The sequence below is a fragment of the Coturnix japonica genome, chromosome 2, assembly GCF_001577835.2.
Source record: "Coturnix japonica isolate 7356 chromosome 2, Coturnix japonica 2.1, whole genome shotgun sequence".
NCBI classification, from domain to species: domain Eukaryota; kingdom Metazoa; phylum Chordata; class Aves; order Galliformes; family Phasianidae; genus Coturnix; species Coturnix japonica.
The window spans coordinates 123909341-123925405 of record NC_029517.1 but is presented as its reverse complement, the minus strand read 5'-3'; the positions used below and the strand labels follow the sequence as shown (position 1 = coordinate 123925405).

Here is a 16065-nt window from a genome sequence, read left to right as displayed (position 1 = left end):
CAGGTCATAAAACACAGATCCTACCAGGTGGCCTCCCTGGCTCTGCTATTATGTAGCTTTCTCAGCCTAATTTTAAACATCTACAGTTTTTCATCAGACATTATCATAGTTTTTGCTACTCAGTACAATGGGATGAAAATTGTGTTCTTAGGGAAAGGTATAGAATAAAACTTCACAAAGATAGTTAGCCGCAAACATGGAGCATTTTTGACCCTTCGTGGCAGAAGAGATAAAAGAGAAGGATATGTGTATATTCACTATAGGCTTTACAATTTACAGAAATACGGGATCCCAAGAGCCATCTCAGAAATGACTTTAGTCAAATATTTATACTGCTATAACTTTATATGTTTAATGAATTTTCCCATTAAGGTTTTTGTGGTTTAGTAAGGAAAATCCAAATATTCTTGAATATGATTGGTGAGTTAAAATCTCTTGTAGCAACACAGCGTATAAAATCTTCTCCAAGTAACTGCCTTTTTCACACATCTGGAAAGGCTCTCCATATTTTTATCTGCTGGAGTCTTACAAGGGCAGCTTATTACACAAATAAACAGAAGAATATATGTAGTCATAGAATGACTGAATTGAGTATAATCTTACAAAAACAAACCCTGTCTCAATACTCTTTTGTTTGTTGCCTTTTGGCAGTATTATTGACTCTCCTGTGTGTACTGAATAATCATTACTACCCTCAGTTTCTCCCTGATGTGAAACACGGCCAGGTGGTCAGCAGCAACAAGGCCAAGACTTGCCTAGGACTGCAGCTTTCTGAAACCAAGTGTGTCCTCAAAATGGGAAGCCCAATTCTCACATTCTTTCCATGCAAGTAAGAGCCACGCTGCCATTCATGGTGTTTGCAGACCTTGCAGGAAACAAATCTGTGCAACTGGAGGTCAATAACTTCATGTGAGCAGTTCTATGGAGAGAGTAGGAGACTCACAGCTCCTTCACGGCCATGGCCACCCCAAGCAATACTTTTGGCTGGGATGCTCTGTCACCCAAAAGGAGAATGTTCATAAGTGATTGCAGGAGTGGAAACAGAAATCATAGGAAATTCACTCTTGGGAGAAGTAGAAGTAGTTTCTAATCTCTTGCAGACCCAACTCCTTCTGTCACAGAGAGAAAATACCACTACTTTATTGTGGTCTGACAGACTGCCCCTGTAGGGTGATTACCTCCTGCCTTGTCCTTTGACAAGGACAGCGGAAAGATGCAAAAACTGTGTCTGTAAATGCTTATTTCATGTGATGATGAAGCGCAGCCATCAGGCCAGCTATAGAGTTATAAAATCTGGTACATTCTCCTTATGGCACTCTGAAACATGGGATGCACTCCCATTCTGTGCAGGGAATGTGGCTTTATAAATATAGCAGTGAAGCTGCTGTAATTTGCCTGTCCTTTTGTCATTTCAAAAATTACAGATAGCAAAGGCTTTGCACAAAATTAGAGGAAGTCTAATAAGATGAAATTTACAGAAAAACACTTTTCTACTATATACGTACTTTTCTGATTCATGATTTCTGTTGTATAGCTCTATCTAGTCACCCTACTACAACAAATGTCAGCTACAGAGATAGGTCATTATCTCTTGCATTTTTTGAAGCTTGGTAAAGGCAGGAAATTGCTTGCCAGGAATGCCTTTGGAACAAAGCTCATCATTCAGGAACATTCCTGTGATGCTGCCACTTAAAGTGAAAGCACAGGAGTGAGGATGCTCTTAAAGTTCAGTGCTGTCTATCAGTACCCATATGTTGATTAATGGGATTAACTAAGTTCTATAAGTAAATGAAGTTGAACTCAAACTCTGGAAACATTAATCTCAAAGTAAGGCTGTAGTTTGTCTTCATTTGTATGTGGGCTCTGTGCTCCACTGGGTGCGGTGTTTTGGAAATCAGAGACTTCAAGCTAAGGTTACTATGAATATATTTGGATTTACACAGAGAGGGTGATGTGATTCTTACTATGCTTCTGCACTGGCTCTGACAAAGGACAGGACATGGCAGAATTCTGTATCATGATGGCACAGATTTATTTGTCTGCACAGCTCTGTAGTTTTGCTGGTACTCTGAGGAACTCTGGGACATGTGAGATACTCGCTATATCCAGCATAGTGAGGGGAACCTGAAGAAAAGTCACACTGCTTCATGGAAAGCCTGACCTACCACCAGCATAGAAACCAAGTGGGAGAGTCACAGCACAAGGTGGTACTAGGATACACACAAAGGACAGGTCACAATCTGGGCCAAGAGCACTGCAACTGCAAATGTCATCTTTTCACAGCCAGCCACAAAGCCATGCACTGCTGGATACCAACTCAGAGACCTACAGGGTCCCACCTAGGGATGGGAGCTGGAGCAGACTGTTTGCAGCCCTCAAGGCACCAGCTGGGGAGCAGGGGGTCATGTAATACACAGAAAAGCAATTTAAGCCCATTCCGAAATAGCAAACACATATATTGAACTTAGCTTTCTATATTTACAGAGCTGACTACAGAAAAGGCATCATTTAGGGGAGAAAACAGTCTGCTGTTTTGCTGGGACTCTTTAGATGCCATGGTTTAGATGAATTCACCACAGTAACCCAGGTCCCATTGCTCCGAGTCATGTGCTGCAAACAGTCCCTCCACACACAGTCTCGGATCAACCTTGTCGTTAAAATTTGTCACACATCTCATTTTATGTTTGGCATCGTGCTGGAAAACCATGTCTTCCAGGTACTGCCATGGGCTGTTGCTCTGGAGAAAAATGGAGATGGGATGGAAAGCAGGAAGGGGAGAAGGACAAATAGAGGGAAACTGCAGACATTACTGAGTATCAAATTTCCTCTGGAAATTTAACATTTCCTATGGAAATAATCAGTGCCTTGACAGTGATGGTGGTAGAGTGAAGACACACACAGAAGATGAATTTTACATTAAAAGTAATGTAGTGAATGTTGAGCACTGAACCACTATGAAGAGACAGCCACTATTTTCCAGACCAGCAAGTCTAATATTGGCATGGCCACATTACCCCTGCAACACAACCAGAGGGAGCATGTGGACATATTTAAAATGAAATATACATTTATGATGTACTTTCTCTTGGATCCTAACCTCCCATTTACTCACATTTTCTCTTCCTTAGGTGCAGTAAGACCAAAGTAGATGCAGTTTGATTATTTTTTGTTTTTTATGCCCCAATGGATATTTTCACAAAGCTCTTTAGAGCTTAATTAATAATAATAATTATTAAAATTATTAATAAAAATAATAATTAATTTCCTTCTCTTAATATCAAGTCATTTCTTCAAAAAGGCAAAAAAGGCAAAGTTTTATACATTAATTTATGTGAAAAGCCATGCTGTTTTCAGTATCAGAGCATTCAGGCAAACTTCTTTCATAATTTTACTGAACTTAATACCTGTTATCTTTCATTTGGAAAAAAAGTCATGAAAAAAAAATATAAGAGGAAGAGTAGCATGGTTTCCACTCCAGAAGTAGTATTGTTGTTTGAAATAATTTTGCCTAAAATCAATAGACTAGGATGATCTGAAATCCTTTTCCACCAGAATTAAAAAATCTGTATGTTACCACTTAAAACTGCAGTGAAAAAAAGGAAAACAATTAAGTGTCATATAAATATAGGTTTTGAAACAATTACCAAGGAGTAATTTGTGGAAAGGATGTAAAACTCAGGAAAGTGCTCTGGTATGAATGGCTGTGGCAGAACTGGTATTTTAGCAGCATAACTTATAGTAATCTTTCTCCTTTAACTTCTCTTTGGATTGAGTGAAATAAGCTGTCAATAAGAGCACATTTTTTCCCAGCAGAAACACAGGAGCTTCTGCCAAAACAGCTCTGTACTGGACACGTAACAAAAAAACACAGCATAAGCTTTGCCTTACAGAACGCAGATCATAGCTTTATGTCAGCAAAATGGGCTGACATAATATTGCAATGCTAGATAACTCTACCACATGGTCTGTCCTGATTTTGTTACCCAAACAAAAACCAAAACAATTCCCTCCCTCCATTCTCCTCCCCTTTTCATTCCCTCCCACGTTAAAAGAGAAGCAGCAGCCTACTCGGGCTATAAAAACTCCCAGGCTTTTTGCAGATCTCATCCGGAGCTGGCTAAACATCCTCCCTGAGGACTCTGCTTTCAAACTATATGTCCCCACCCCTTAAAAGTGAGTCATTTCTCCAGGGCTCCCTGAGCTGTTTTAGTCCAGAAACCTCTGTCATCATGGACTTCCCACCTGTGTTGGGATGGGTCACGGGAGCCTGCAGCATCTTTTGGTGACCTCCCTGCCTGCCAAATGCAAGGTGGAGTCTCTGTAGCCTTCTGTCTCCAATATGATGTAAAATTCTTTTCATTTTTGGAATAATAACAATAATAAAAAATAAAAAATCTTTATGCTTACATATCTTCCTACATGTACCTGAAAGGAGGTTGTAGTGTGGTGGGGATTGACCTTTTCTCCCACATGGCAGCAATAGAACAACAGGTGACAGCCATAAGTTGCACCAGAGGATGTTCGGGTTGGACATTAGGAATCATTTCTTATCAGAAAATGTAGTAAGCTATTGGAACAGGCTTCCCACGGGGATAGTGGAGTCACCATCTCTGGAGGTGTTCGAGAAACGTGCAACTGTGGCACTGAGGGATGTAGGTTAATGGGTGAGGTGGGGATGGGTTCATGGTTGGACTCGATTACCTTAGAAGTCTTCCCTTCCCTTCCCTTCCCTTCCCTTCCCTTCCCTTCCCTTCCCTTCCCTTCCTATCCAAGGAGAGTGAATTTGTAGCACATAACTTGCAATTTTTGCTTTCTGCTGATTCAATGAAGAGTGCTGATTTCTAGGATTTAGGCTTTACAACGCTCAGCTTTGCAGCATTTAATTTTCAGGTCCTGACCTTATATCCAATGGAGTGAATGAGGGGACTGTAACTGGCAAATAACACCAGAGAAGCAGAGAGTTGTCCAAAGGCAGTTATTTGAGGTCATCCTCTAGAGATGTCAGAGGACAATGGAACTTTTAAAATCCCTCTCCACTCTTTAGTAACCTACACAGCACTTCATTTTCTAGGTGATGCTAGAAGGAACCATGTCCTCAAACTCTGCTGAAAAAAAACAAAAACAAACAAACAAAAAAAAAAAAACAGAAGAAAATATACATAGAATTTCAGAAAATGTATACATCTCCATATCCTCTAGAAATATCAGAGAACAAGGGAGCTTCTTAAAACCCTCTCCACCATACAGAAATGTTGCATGGTTCTTTGCTCTGCTAGGTGATTCTAGAAGGATTCATGTAGAAGCACGGAATCATGGAATGACTTGTTTTGGAAGAGATCTTAAAGCCCATCCTGTTCCATGGGCAGACCTTGCCATCCACCAGAGTGGGATGCTCAGGGCCCTGTTGGACTTGGCTTTGAATGCCTCCTGGGATGGGACATCTCAGTAACTCCCATCTGAGTAACCTGTTTGAACACCTCACTGCTGCCTTCTGAGTAAAAAATTTCCTCCTAATATCTAATCTAAATCTCCCATCTTTTAGCTTAAAATCATGTTCCCTTATCCTATCACCATCTGTGCATGAAAAAATTTTCTCTTCATCCTGTTTAAAAGATCCCTTCAAATTCTGGAAGACCACAATGAGGCTTCCCCAGAGACTTCTCAAGGCTAAATAAGTCCATCTTCCTCAACCTGTCATCACAGGAGAGGTGCTCCATCCCTATGATCATCTTTGTGGCCCTCCTCTGGACTTGCTCTGACAGCTCCATATTCTTCTTGTGCTGAGGGCTCCAGGCCTGGATGAAATATTCAAGAAGATGGGCTCTCACAGGGGCAGAGGGGGACAATCACCTCCTGGCCACACCTCTTCTGATAGTTATTCTTCTGGGCTGCAGGCATACAGTGCTGGCTCATGTCAGTATTTTCACCCACCAGAACCCCCAGCTTTTCTTTTCAGGGTTGCCCTCAATGAGTCATTCTCTCCATCTGTACTCATATCTGGGATTGCCATGACTCAAGCACTTTTCACATGGCCTTGTTGAACCTCATTAGGCTAATATGGGCTCATTTTTCAAGCCTGTCCAGGTCCCTCCAGATGGCATCCCTTCTTTCTGTTGTATCAACTGCACCGCTTAGCTTGGTATCATCTGCAAACTTGCTGAGGGGACCCTAGATCCCACTGTCTGTGTCACTGATAAAGATTTTAAAGAGCCCTGGTCCCAAGACAGATCCCTGGGGAAAATGTCAGATGACAAGGGAGCTTCTTACACCCCTCTCTGCTTTACAGTAGTTCAACATAGTGCTTATACAGGGAAGTGATAGTAGGAGGATCAATGTTCTCAAGCTATACGGAGAAAAGGAAATTTGTAAATAGACTTCTAGAAAACATGTGATTAGTGGGTCCTTCCAAGAGTAGTAGTTGAGCATGGAGCTCCAGGAGTCACTGCAGTCACTCCCGGAGCCCTGCAGGTGTTTGGGACCAGAAGCATTTGCAGCTCCTGGGTTGCTGGGAGCAAGGTGTTCTACCATCTTGTACAGAACTGCTGGAGATGACAGTAGGTTTGAAGAGTTCAGATTTTAGTGAAGACCTTCAATCTGCTGTTTGGACTTTAAATGTTAGCTCTGAAATACCACAACCACCTGATGCAAAATGTGGTTCAAACAACGATAAAGGAGTGATCAATCACTTTCTAATTTTATTTTCACTCTTCATCACTGACTTCATCCAGATCAAGAACTGCCTGCCCTCCTGATGGCACAAGAATTTGTCAAGTGCCCCATCTAAATCAAAAGCAGGAGGATCATGCACTGAGTGGAGTCAGATAGATTTGGTGAATGCTTGGTCTATGCAAGCCCAATGGTAAAGATAGGGAAGCTGCAAACATTAACAATTTTTTACCTCCATTTTCCTTTGGACCTCATCCATAGAGATTCTCTATGGCACAATTATGTTCCAGCCAGTGGACCTCACAGGCCCTGCTTTACTGGTTTTAGTGCACGGAGAAAGGGTAGGCTTGTTCTATATGTCAGGTTTTGTGTTGTTTGTTGTTGCTGTTGTGGTTATTTGTTTGTTTAGATTTTTATTAAGAGGATGAGAGTGTTCTGATTTCAAAGCAAAAATGTTTTTACACACACACACAAAATATGTTTGGAAACATTTGAACGGCCACAGAAGTCAATTAATAAAAGTTTTATCACCACCAGAGGAGTTATATCTGCCTGCAGAGCAGAACTCAATCATCAGTTTTGCTTCGCAATTTTTGCTTTTTACTGTGTAACGAGGGCAGGGAAAACCCTCGAAGTGTTCCCTGAGCGGGAAGCGATCCTGAGAGAGAAAAATGTTGTGACTCATCTCCACAGCAACCCAGGGGTGATGACGTGAGCACTGCTCTGGCTTATTCTTGTTTAGCAACAACCGTATAATACATAAATACATGTTTGGTGGCTAGGGGATTTTTAAGACAATGATGAATTCTTCACAGATCTTTATCTATCAAACTCCTTAGTAAACCTGTCGGATAACAAAGATTATTGGTAACCATTGTGGCTAACAATTTGATTTGATGCTTATTTGCTGTTTTAATTTTTCCTTCAATAGGATGAATAGGTGCTATTGTTATTTATTTTTTAGGACATGGCCTCTGTTGACAAATGTGAAAATGTCTGCCTGTTCAATAACCCCAGCCTGGGCTGTGATGGAGGTGTGATGTGAGACCTGCAGCCCCAGAGCAATGGCCTGTCCACAGCCAAAACAACAGAAGGCAACAACAGTTTGCTGCAAACCACAGGGATATTTTGCATGTCTGACCTCACATGTAGACATGTACTTGCAGCAACAATGCACACTGGAGCAAGAACAGACTTTTCACAAGCTACTCTACTCAGTACTGATGAGGCTGAACCTGAAGTGCTGTGTCCAGTTCTGGGCTCCTCAGTACAGGAGAGATCTAAACATACTGGAGAGTGTCAAAGGGAGAGCCACCTAGATGATGAAGGGATTGGAGCACCAGGGCTGTGAGGAGAGGCTGAGAGAGTTGGTCCTGTTCAAGCCTGGAGAAGAAGGGCTCAGGTGCATCTTATTAATATCAATCAATACCTGGAGGGAGAGTGCAAAGGATGGAGCCAGGCTCTTGTCCGTGGTGCCTACTGATCTGGTAAGAGGTAATAGGCACAAATTGGAACATCAGGAAGCGCTTAACTGCACAGATTGTTGAGCACTGGCACATGCTGCCCAGAAACTGTGGAATCTCCTTTGAGATCTCCAAAAACTGCCTGGATGTGGCCATGGGCACCCTGCTCTGACTGTCCCTGCTTGAGCAGACATTGGGCTAGATGGACCCAGAGGTGCCTCCCCAACTCAGACATGCTGTAAGACTGTGATACTGTCAACTCTAGTCAGTATATTTCTCTATTAAATATGGGAAAATTATTTGATGTCTAGTAGATAATAAAGACTTCTTTACAATTTTAAATTCAAGTGAGGAAATTTGTGCCCTCTGCTATGCAGCTCTTAACAGATTAGCTTGGTTTTTATTGATGTTGCTTTTTAAAAAATTATTCCAGAAAAAGAGATAAGTTCCTTCTTTAAGAGAACCAAATCCTTCCATCTCAGCTATTGCTACTGCATTTCTATATCTCATCACTTCAGTCTGTAGCACTTCTCCATGTGCCCAAGGCCAGCATCAGTGTCACACTTTTTTGGAGTACTTTTGCCATGCCATATGCATATATTCATCCGGGTGGCTAATCAGACCCATGTGGAGACTGTCTGCTCTATAATTGAGTCATAAATGCCAGTAAAAGCCATGATGGCTGCTAAGGGAGGTTCTCCATTCACTCAAGTAGCTGTCACTTTCTATTTTATACCTATTACCAAGCTTGAAGTCTCTGAGGTCAGTATGTTCAAGATGAAATGTTTGAGTTTCTTTCGACACTAGAGGCAAGAAATACAGTTTGATGAACTATGGCATTTTCTACATGACCAGAAAGTCTCTGACTACTGATAGCAATATCTTTTAACTATTCTTTTGTCCTTTTTTGCTATATAACCTCCCTGTAGTTGGACAGGTTTACTCCTATCTCCTTGATGGGGAAACTAGCCATACAGCAATGAATATACTGATTTCCTGGGAATGGCAAAAAAGTTTAAGGCATTTCCAAATCATCACATGTGAGGAGGCAAGTAGGAATGAGGAAGGCAGTTATTTGTGGTGAACTGTGGGTCAGTTAGGAAATATCAATCAGCAGTATTAAAAAATAATTCTGCTGAGGACAGGGTGAACCACGAGCTTACCAGAATCTGTGGCAGCTTCATAGATATATATAATGCCTCAGTGAACACACACAATGCTAAGTTTTCCACCACAGCTAAGAGAAATGAAAGTCACTCTAGACTGAAGGAGTCTAGAGCGATCTTTCTAAATGAGAGCGATCTGGCAGCTCTCCTGGAGTGAGCAAGTATCTGGCTGCACAGCAGTCAGGAAGGCTTGTTTCCCAATTTGCCTGGCAGTTGGATATGCAAGACATGCTTAATTAAGAAGTATCACTAGATAGGGATGTACTTGCTTTTTGAAACTGCAAATAAGCATAATTCCTGTTACTTTTAAGTGAGTATCAGTTTTCTCTTGAAATTTAGCAGAGGTCTGGTAACAATTACCATATTTTAATGATTATCAACAAAGGGAATATCTAAATCGCAGCAAGTTTTTTAGAAAATAGTTGGTGGTTCTGGAAGTATATGATTTTATTTGTCTGATTTGCATCAGTTTTCCAGGGCCTGATTTTCAAAGGTTTGAATGTTCAGTGATTCCAGAGAATGAAATTTCTTAATAACTTTGATGAAAACCTGGGAGACATTCAGAAGCATAATTTCAAAAATCTTGGTCTTCTATAGGCTTTTTTTTTACCATTAACTTCCCATTACTACAAAATGGACTGTCAGAAACAGCATTTGTGATCCTGCCACAGTCTTCTTACCAGCCCTGAGAGTTCAAGTAGCATGTCAAGTCCTCCCCACCCTGCCCAGAAAAATGAGATTGGAACTGAATTTATGAGATGCTTTTTCAACAAAAAGTTAAATTTTTGTATTGGGCTAGACAACTTCCTGCAGTCCCTTCCAGTCCAGACTATTCTCTGATCCTATCAGTGTGGGAGCTTTGTCCTTTCCAGTCCATTTTGTATTACTTCATCCATTTCCAGCATGCTTAGAAAAGAGTCCTTTCATCTTACTCCTGAGAGCACTGGCATGAAGGTTGCCCAGTGAGGGGGTGGATGGCCATTTCCTGGAGACATTCAAGGTCAGGCTGGATGGGGCTCTGAGCAACCTGATACAGCTGTAGGTGTCCCTGTTCACTGCAGTGGAGTTGGACCATAGTACCTTTAAGGGTCCCTTGCATCTTAAATGAATCTGTGATTCTATGATTCTAGGTGTCTGCTTGAAATGTCAAAGGTAAAGGCAGGATATTTAGAGTAGGAACTTATGGTGAGCAGGAAATGCTAAACAAAAAAGTGGAAGACGATGAAGATCTGCAGTTGCACAGACACAAGGATGCTGAATGAGAAGGTTAGTTTGGCAAGATTCAGTGACATGAAGCTATTATAAACTTCTGAAAATCGACATTGATTTAATTAGAATTCCAGACCTGCCATGGACATCTCATGTCATTGTTGCACTGTGCCTTCCCTACACTCCTCTACTGTCCCCAGGTTCACTTCTGAACATACAGTGTGCTTCAGATCTTCAGCTTATGCTTTCAGCCCTCAGAGATCTGGTGGCAGTGTCTGCTCTCCCCTGTCCCTGCCCCTACTACTGCCCAATTCAGTTTCCTGTCCACACATTAATTTCCTGTATGTATAACAGAAAAGTTGAGATGGATAAAGCAAATTATTGTCCTCCCATAATGCCACTGTAATGCCAAGTATGCCATTGGGGGAACATGCTGGCCTCTTTCCAAATGTGAAAATATGATACAGTGTGGGCTTTTCCTCCTTAAATTAATAGATAACAACACTATCAGAAAATCTAAGCAAAGACTTAACATCTTCCAAGATCGTAAAGACACAATCTCAAACAATCACAGTTTTTCACTTTAAATTATGTTTAAACAGTTGCTTTGAGGATCCTCATGGCTCTGTTAGTTAGTCAAGTTCTATACACAGAGGAAAAATCATTTTGTAAGCCAACAAGCATAGCTAAAGATAAATAAATAAACGATTTAAAAAAAAAAAAAAAAAAGGATGAAAAGAATTTGTGGTTCAGATACAGATAAAGGATTTCCAAGCACAGTTAACAGGAAGTTTAAATAGTACAAGACAAAGAAAAACAAACAAGCTTTTGTTAACAAGTCCAACAGTGTTACATTATAAAAAAAATTCTCTACCAATTTGTCACTGTGCAGTTTCATTTTCTCCTGCTCTGAAAGGACTGCGTCAAAGGTGTATTGAAAAGAAAAATGTACGGCAAGTAAATGTACACAAAACAAATATTTCAAATATTTGCTTTTTGGAGGAAGTGAGGGAACTAACGTCTCTATGCCCAGTACTCCTCTCCTAGCTTTTTTTTTTCTTTTTTTTTTTTCCCCACATTTCTTTCCTGACAATGAAATCAAATTATTTGGGGATAAATACATATTCATTTTTACAAGATTTTTATTTCAATTTGCTTATAAGAATTTGCTTTTACAAGAATAAGATCTTTGAATATCATGTTATGGAAGTCTATAAAGCATCTGCATCCAGTACCCAAGAAATCCAAACTTCTCCTGAGAAAAAGCTCTGGATTTATTACTGTACCTTGGAAAACAAGCCCATGAGGACAGCTGACCCTTGCCATTTTATGGCTCACCAACTCTTTGACAGCTGCTTCTGGGTGGCTGCAGGTTATGACACAAATGTTTCTTCAGTAACCATTTACCTGTTCCCTGGTGGATTCCCTTTCCTTAATGTATCCCTTGCTTCAATGGAAACCCAGCCTGCATAAGTTTATGAAGTCATGGGGGAAAGTGACTAACAAAAGAGCCCTAACAGCTTCTAATTCAGCTTTTTTTTTTCTTCTTTTTTCTTCTTTTTTTTTTTTTTTTTTTTTTTAAAAAAAAAAGGGGGGGGGGGGGGGGGGGGGCGGGATGTTAGTGAGGGAGTCCCAAAACGTTCAGGTTGCCTATTTGATCTTTGTCCTTTCTTTTCCACTTAGACACTGGGCTGAGTGGAAACCAGCAATGTTAGCAATGTTTATTCTTAAAGCATGTAACAAAACAAGGTTGGTATCGGTCATGCTTGGCAACGTTGCTTTGTTTAATCAGATTCAGATGAAACGATGATTGTCAGTCTTCTGCAGAAGCATTGTGAAATGTATCAATGAAAAAACTGCAAAGAATTTACCGCGTTTCAAGAGAAGCTTTGCCAATGATTTTCCTTCATAACTTCAATCTAGATAAGCATTTCCAGTAAGACACTGCTTCAAAAACTCTTAGAATTATATGTAGTTTATCTGTTATTATCACAAAAAGTTCTCACTTTTTATTGCTGTAGGAGCTGAAAAGAGGGTCTAAGACAAGGGAGACATCTCCGTGCATTGATGGTAGGGGAGAACTGTTGCATAGTAGTTGTAACACCCAACTTCTTTATGTAGCATTTTCCACCAGTCCAACTGGAAGCATTATGGAAAAGAAACTGCAAAACATTTGATTTAAACAATTCTGTCAAACTCTTTGTGACAGAAAACTCTTGTATAAGAAATAAGCCTCCCAACCCTGAGCCCTTTCCCTCAAGATGGCTGCCCAGAGACAAGTGGTGCACCAGAGATCTCAGCAGGACTTTGCACATAAGAGCTCTGTGACAATGTGTTTGTAAAAAGGGGTAGGTTTAAAAACACTCTGATAATTAACTGCTTCCATATCACCTCTTTATTTTTCTCCAAACATCTTTCTCCTATTGCACACTATGTTTGCAAGGTAAGTAATTCATACTGCAACCAAATTCCACTTGAAAAGGAGTACAAGCTCTCAAATCTGTTTGTGTGTCTCTGAGAAATTACAATTTAAACATTAAATTAAAAAGGAGGTGAGTTACGGCTAATCTCCCACTTCCAGGTCTATATTTGGTGTCTCCAGTGTTACAGCTGAACTAGTAAGTAGTCAATAGATTGGAAGAGGCTTCTTTCCCTAAGTATGCATTCAAAAAATATATAAATCATTGGCTATTGACACTTCATGCTCTCAGATCAGCATGCATCTCAGATCAGATGATTGCTGTTAGTGAAAATGCTGCCAGTGGCAGGATTACTTTCTTCTCGTTTCAAAGTTCTCAAGCAAACAGCACTACAGATACTTTTTAATGGTCATGTTTTAACATTTATTTTCCTTTCTTTACTGAGTGAATAAGGTGCATTTTAACTTGGCCAAGTCAATAAATCAGTGATCTTGCCATGTTGGTATGGTTCTTGCAGCAAGAGAATCACATTATCAAACACACTGTACTAGTGCATTCTCATCTCTGGGCACAAGCTTTCTGGGCTTTGTTCCAATCAAAAGCCAGTGACATAGTGAATGTATGTCTTGGACATTTTATGATTAATGGTAAAGAGGTCTAGAAATATTAGCTTCATAAACAGGCTTTGCAAGGAATACACATTATTAAAATATCCTTGTCAATTCCGGGTTCTAATAATAAATGTATATAACACGTTGTTGATGTATGAGGTGATGGCAAAAGGCAATGATAAGAGAGATGTTATAGCTATAAGATTACCTTAGGTTGTTGGAGGAGGGCTACACCCTTTAGGCAGTCTTTCTAGATGTTTTGTCTGTAAAGGAGGACAACTGTCATCATTCATACCTGTACTTGATCTGTCTCTGCTCCCGTATAGGCATAAGTCCTTGTGCATGTGTGGGACCCCTTCCAGAGGCCAGCTGAATTTCTATAGCACCAAACTATGGTGCTTGCCTTTTACCAAGTTCATTGACATGCTCAGAGATTTAATTTCATGTGTAAATTATGTATGGTGCTAGGGCTGGATCCAGAGGGCCTAGAAAATTCTGGTTGCATTGGATTTATTCCTTAACAGTTTATGAGTCTTTGGTATACTTGATCTAATTTCAGGTGGATAAGTAAAACAGCTTTACCCATCACCATCATTTTGGTTTTGGAAAAATAACAAATCATCTGACGGAGCGTAATAATATGTGCTCTGGCAGAGTTGTACATGATCATAACATCAAAGCCATTAAACTGTTCATCCATTTTGCAGTGAATATACAAGAACCTTAGTTACAGTGAATAGTGCAATTCCACTGATTTTAATGAGAACAACATTTACTCTATTCTCGAGGCTGGTTCTGGTCCTTCTCAAGATCCTCCTTGTATGTCACAAGAATCAGACATACTACATTGTGATTGAACTTGTTTGCATTCAAAATTAGGAACTTTTAATCCAAAACATTTATTAGAAAATATTTTTAGTAACCCAAAAATGTGAAGTTTTAATGTAGGAAATATAACAGAAGATGAATAATCTTCTGTATTACTATTTTTAAAAGGACTTTTTAATAAAAGTACTGTAACTTATGTTTGAGGTTCAGAACCCTTTAAGTAACAGGAAGCAGCAGTTAAATTTCTTTTCATTGTGGCCTTTAAAAAAATTATTACTTACCTTCATTGCATTGCCATTAATTAGTTTACAAGCCATTTAAATGGCGGTTTTATGATTTAAATCACAGTGCAAAGCCTGGTGCTCACTAGAAAGTGTGTCTGCCCCATTCAGTCATGACTGAGCCACAGCCTGAATGGTTTCAAATTGGTACTTCAATCAGTAGTTTCCCATGACACAGGAAAATGGATTCCAATTTGCTTTCCTCATGACAGCGTTGTCTCAAGTGGCACACATGACTGGGTCCTTGCTTTTCTCTCCCTTTCCTTCCTGTTATGCACCCATCCTTTGAAAGCCTCAAAGCCACTGTCTCAGTGCTGGTCCCACTGTGGAGGTGCCCAAACAAGGCTTTCAATCCATGAAGTTTTGTGGGTTAAAAAACACTTTTTTTTTCTTTTAAATTCGAAGTTAATTATGTAATTGAACTGACTTTTATATTCATCCAACAGAAACAGACTTTGGGGAGAGGGATTTGGTGCCTGTGGACTGAGAGCTAATCTTTGTTTTTTCCTGCTAGTGAACAAGTGTACTTTTGATCATCATGAAGGTCAAGATGCTTTAAGAAAAAATTGAAAATGTTGTCATAGAATTATAGAATGTTCTGGGTTGAAAAGGTCCACAATGATCATCTAGTTTCAACCCCCTGCTATGTGCAGGGTCACCAGCCACCAGAGCAGGCTGCCCAGAGCCACATCCAGCCTGGCCTTGAATGCCTCCAGGGATGGGGCATCCACAACCTCCTTGGGCAACCTGTTCCATTGTGTCTCCACCTTCTGTGTGAAAAACTTTCTCCTAATATCTAACCTAAACCTCCCCCATCTCATTTTAAAACCATTCCCCTTTGTCACTGTCCACTCATAAATATCACTGTCCAGCCTTGTAAACAGCTGTTTTCCCTAACAAATGAAAAAAAGCTTTAGGGACGTGAAGGAGAGGGAGAAGGAACAGGAATAGTTTGAGCACCTTTACCTGGAGATTCACAGGACAGTTATGACTGCACTACTACAGCTATTCATGCCCTTGCATTATCAGGACTCAGATAACAATATTCAAGGTCCATCACCCATAGGAAGGAAGATCACAGATCACATTTTTTCACATCTTAAAGTTGCTCAGCCTACTGAAAATCCTTTTGTGAAGAAATATTTTTCTTTCTTTTTCTTATTTTTTGTTTTTGCTTTTGCCTTTTTTCTTTTATTCCCTTTTCATTTTTTTTCTTTTTTTCTTTTTCTTTTCCTTTTTTTTTCTTTTTTTTCTTTCTCTTTCTCTTTTTTTCATTTGTAGAATTATTGTAGCAACTTCTCCACACAATCCATTACTGTAACTGATGCACTGCACTGAAATATAGTCATCATGGGATTGAAAGACATCTTCCTTTAGGCAAAAGCATAAATGGATTACACTGCTGTACACTAATAGATCAC

General features: G+C 40.0%; 1 long non-coding RNA gene across 1 annotated transcript in view; it reads left to right on the top strand.

The window, feature by feature from the left end:
* LOC107310487 overlaps positions 1 to 8372 on the top strand; it is a 41928-nt gene extending 33556 nt beyond the window's left edge. The window contains exon 3 of the long non-coding RNA XR_001553610.2: positions 7631 to 8372. This is a non-coding gene — a long non-coding RNA (uncharacterized LOC107310487). The remainder of the gene's footprint in view (positions 1 to 7630) is intronic.
* The last annotated feature ends 7693 nt before the right edge of the window (positions 8373 to 16065 follow it).